The sequence below is a fragment of the Sminthopsis crassicaudata genome, chromosome 4 (genome assembly GCF_048593235.1).
Source record: "Sminthopsis crassicaudata isolate SCR6 chromosome 4, ASM4859323v1, whole genome shotgun sequence".
NCBI classification, from domain to species: domain Eukaryota; kingdom Metazoa; phylum Chordata; class Mammalia; order Dasyuromorphia; family Dasyuridae; genus Sminthopsis; species Sminthopsis crassicaudata.
The window spans coordinates 421,788,484-421,793,672 of NC_133620.1; the positions used below are offsets into that span (position 1 = coordinate 421,788,484).

Consider the following 5,189-nt stretch of genomic DNA (forward strand, 5'->3'; position numbering starts at 1 on the left):
TTTTACATAAATTATTTTATCACCATTATGTTAGTGAGATATTTTGAATAGTAAACTTTAAAAAAATGTGAACTAAATATTATAGTATTCTCATTCAATTGCAAACATTGTACATATGTGTTATTTTATGTGAATAAGTTATGCATGTATAAGTAGATAAGAGGCTTTATAGTAGTTAACAGGTAGATAATATATGTTATAGTACTTTCAGGTAGTTTGTTCAATTATTACTGAATTAATAAGTTGCTTTTTATACTATTGGACTTAATGACCTACCATTTTTGCTCTTCAAAAAATAAATTGTGTGTGTATGCATTTACAGATTATTTGAATTCTCAAGATGTTTATCCTCCTCATCCACCCCTTAATTACTTATATCTCCAATATGTATGTAGGTCATCCACTTCAATGTTTTATAAAGTTTATACAGAAGTTATGCTTGTAAGGGTTTTCTGATTTGTATACAACAAATTTTATTCAGAATAATCAATCCCTACACTTGGCACAAAAAGTTTACAGGCAATAGATAGTGCCTTATTAATAAAATCCAGTCTTTTTACTAAAAGAAAACAGAAAATGTATTATTGAGTCAAAATCACTTCACCTGAGTGATACTTCAATAACCCATTCTGGGCACCTACTGCCAAGAGTAGAAGAGAAAACAAGACAGGCTGATGTCATCAGGAAAGACGTATCTCAGTTCATAAATGGAAATTCAGTAAAAACCAGTGAGACCTGCAGTCTTTCTTGCTTTCTACATTAATGGCCTTAGCTAAAATTGTTTCTGAGAAAGAAACTGAACATGTTTCAGAAAGACAAATGGATGTAATCCTCTTCCTCCTTCCACTTAAGTTAAGTGACTTATTCAGGGTCAAGAAAGTGTTGTCATGTATTGGACTTCCTGCCATCTAGGAGAGGGGGTGGGGAAAGGAGGGGAGAAGTTGGAGCAGAAGGTTTTGCAAGGGTCAGTGTTGAAAAACTACTCATGAATATGTTTTGTAAATTAAAAGCTCTAATAAAAGAATAAAATAAATGTTTTCAAAAATAGTGTTAAGTGCCTGAAATTGGATTTGTACTCAAGTGCTGATTCCAGATTCACTATTTCATATAGCTGCCCCCATCACTTCCCTTTTTAAGACTTCTCAAAGGTAAAAAATAATATTTTCATGTGGCAGCTAATGGAGAGTAGGCACAGTAGATAGAGCACTAGCCCTGGCATTAGGAAAACTTGAGGTCAAATCTGACCCCAGATACTTAAAAATTAGTCAACTGAATGACTCTGGACAAGTCACTTAACCACAATTTCTTCTTCAAATAACAAAACAAAAACAAAACAAGAATGGATAGTATCTTTAATTGCATTTTGTTCTGCATGCAAGTTCAGAAACTATCTAGGAAGTAGAACTTCATCAATGTCTTTTTCAGACTGATTTTTTCATTTTCTCCAAAGCAAAACTTGAATTTTTCTTTCTTCTTTTAAAATAAGTTAATATTTTATTTTAATAAATTTCAGCCTCTTCATAATCCAAGTAACTTACTTTCTCTTCCAATGTCTAGTGATCTTTTTTCAGGTCTTCTTCTGTACACTTTAAGGTATTGAACTCTGCATGGGCATGATATATTTCCTCTTTCAATTGCCATCTCAGCTTGTCATTACCTGCTGAAATGAGAAATGCTTGGATAGTTTCCTTACTTATTGTGCTGTCCCTGCTGAAACAAACAATTATCACAAGAGACTGGGAAGGGTATTATGAACTTGTAATCAGAGAGATCAGAAAGTACTGTCCATCTAGAAAGTAAAGTTAACCTGTGAAACCACCAGGATTAGGAGAACGTCCAGGTAGGGATTCCACCCAGTATGTGTAGCATATTGGAGGTTTTTGATGGTCCTTTTACTTGATATGGTGAACAGAATGCTGAAATAGTATAAAGTGAAAACACTGGCATTTCTTCTCTAAATACTATGATAGATACTTGTATCAGTACCAGAAAAAAAGATTGTGAATGCTTACATTCATGTAAATAAGGAAGATAGATATCTCTATTTACATCAACATACTTATTTGTTTTAATGGTCATTGAACAAGTAGGTTTAATAAAACCAAAGGGAGTTACAGATTATACAGATTATTATACATATAAATATACAAATATATGTCCAGCAGTTACAGGTATAAGTCACGTTTATAAGGCACAGGAATTATTCCAGAAAGTCCAGCATCTTTTCTCACATTTCAGAAAAATCAGAGGAAAAGGGAAAATCTATAAGAAAGAAAAAGCAAACCAACAGAAACAAAAAGAAATGAAAATAGTTTGCTTTGATCTGCATTAAGACTTTGTAGATAGAATATATTTAGATATAGATAGTATATATCAGGATTATATCTAGCATTTTACATCATGAATCCTTTGAAATTCTTTTGGATCATTGTATTGCTCAGAAGAGCTATTGCAGTTGATTACCCCACACTATTACTGTTACAGTGTACAATGTTCTTCTCGTTCTGCCTCCTTTACTCAGCATCAGTTCATGTAAGTCTTTCTATGTTTTTCAGAAATCTAACTTTATCATTTTGTTTTAAAATGTTTATATTTAATATTTTTATTTTTCTCAATTACGTGTAAAATATTTTTACATCTGCTTTTAAAACTTGGAGTTCCATATTATCTCCCTTTCTCCCCAGTCCCAAACCCCTTTAAGAAGGCTATGTAAAATTATGTTAAACATTTCCATAAAAGTCATGTTGTAAAAGGAAATAAAAATCTCCAACTCCTCAAAAAAAAAAACCCTCAAGAAAAATAAAGTAAAATAAAAGGAATATTCAGATATAATCAGTTTCTCCCCCTCCCTCCCTCTTCTGGTTATGGATAACATTTTTCATCATAAGTCTTTTAGAGTCTTTGAATCATTTTATTGCTGAAAATAGCAGTTATTCACACCAATCATGCCATAATATTTCTATAATATTGTGCCCAGTACATTTCACTTTGTTTGAGTTCATGGAGTATTTTCCAAGTTTTTTTTGTTTTTCCTGAGAGCATCCTGTGCATCATTTTCATGAAACAATAATATTTCATCATAATTACATACCACAATGTATTCAGTCCTTCCTCAGTTAATAGGCATCCCCCTCAATTTCCAGTTCTTTGCTCTGAGCAGAAAACTGCTAGAGATGTTATTATTTTCCTTTCTAAAAAAATAACATTTAGGATTAATGTCAAGTAGTAATATGCCAAATGATATCCATGATTTTCTAGGTCATTGGATATAGTTTATATCTTTTGATCATTTATCAATTGGGGAATACCTTTTATTTGTTTTAATAAATTTGTCTCAGTCCCCTATACATTTGAGAAATCAGGCCTTCCTTTATCAGAGAAAATTGCTTCAGAATTATTTTCCAGTTATTATTGCTAATTATATTTCCTGTTTATTTTGTTATTTTTCTTTCACCCTCACAACCCAAAAAAACATATTCTATTTTCTATCACCTTTCCCTCTTTCCATGTGTTCTTTCCCTTCTGCTTCCTTGCAGTGTAAAATAGATTTCTATACCCATATTAAGTGTGAATTTTATTTCTTCTTTGAGTCAGTCCAAATGAGAGTAAGGTTTACTCTTTTACCCTCCCTTCCCCCTCTTCCTTGCCAGTATAAAAGCTTTATCTTTCCTCTTTTTTATCATAGATAATTTGAACATTTCACATCTCTCTTCCCCTTTCTCTTAATACATTCCTCTCTCACCCCTTAATTTCCTTTTTTTTTAAGATATATCCCTTCATATTCATCTCACACTTCTTCCCTCTATATACACTCTTTCTAACTGGCAAAATAATTAAAACATTCTAATAAGTTATAAATATAATTCTTCCATGTCAGAATGTAAATAATAAACCTTATTAAGTTCCTTATGATAACCTTTTTCTGATTACCTCTTTATGCTTCTCCTGAATTATTTATCAAATTTTCTAGTGAACTTGTCTTGTCATCAAGAATGCTTGAAATCCTCTATTTCAATGAATTTCCATCTTTTTCCTTAAAGGATTCTACTTATTTTTTGCTAGGTAGGTGATTCTTGGTTGAAATCCTAACTCCAGTGTCTCCATAATGTCATATTTCAAACTCTCTGATTCATTAGTACAAAAGCCATCAAATGGGGAGTGTTCAGTACCAAAACAGATTTGAGAATGAATGGGGTGAAAGGAGAAAGAGAATAAATGGAGGAAATATAGTTAGCAATAATGATTGTAAATAAATTTTCAGAGTAATTTATTTTAAGACTTCATTTCTCAAACATGGAGTAAGGTGAGTAAATTTATACAAAATGAGAGCCATGCCCCAATTAAAAAATGCTCAAAATGATGTGTCTGAAGGATTATAAACCCATGCATATTCTTTGACCTAACGATACCACTATTAAGTATGAATACCAAAAAAGATTCCCCCCCCAAAAAAAGAAAATGACCTATATGTACAAAAATATTTATAGCAGTTTTTTTTTCTCAGAGCAAAAAAAAATGGAAATTAAGGTGACATCCATAAATTAGCAAATGACTGTATAAACTGTGATATGTTTTTTTGATGGAGTATTATTGTTCCATGAGAAATGATGAGCAGAACATTCTCAGAAAAAAAAATGTGGAAAGTTTTCCATGAATTCAATAAAAGTGAAATGTACTATTTACAAAGTAATAACAATGTTTTGGGAAGACAAGCTATATATAACTTTGCTATTCTCAGTTCTACAATGATCCACGACTACTCTGAAGAAATTATGATGACAAATAGTATCCATATCCAGAGAAGAAACTGATTATTTCTGAATACATATTGAATCATTCTCTCTCTCTCTATCTCTCTTTTTCTTTTTAACTTAATTTTTGAGGGTTTTTTTTTTTTTTTCATTAAGGTGAAAGATCTAGGGTGACTTTACTCCACCAAACTTGGCTTTTATGGAAATGTTTTGCATATCTTCACATATGGTTTCTTAATTTTGGTTGGGGATAAGGGTAAGAACCTAAAAATTAAAAAATAAATAAATAAAAGATGAAAAAATATGTTTTGAATGTAACTAGAGAAATGTTAAAAAAATTAAAAAAGTTTTTAAAAATTTAGAAGCTGCTAACTTTGATGTTATCTTGAACACGGTTCCACAAATTCTTGAAGTTGTTTCTTTCTGGATGCTTGCAAT

The 5,189-nt window shown here is 31.2% G+C and overlaps 1 pseudogene; it reads right to left on the reverse strand.

The window, feature by feature from the left end:
• Nucleotides 1–1,288: 1,288 nt before the first annotated feature.
• On the reverse strand, nucleotides 1,289–2,097 carry LOC141540920 (tumor susceptibility gene 101 protein pseudogene; annotated as a pseudogene).
• Between the last annotated feature and the right edge of the window lie 3,092 nt (nucleotides 2,098–5,189).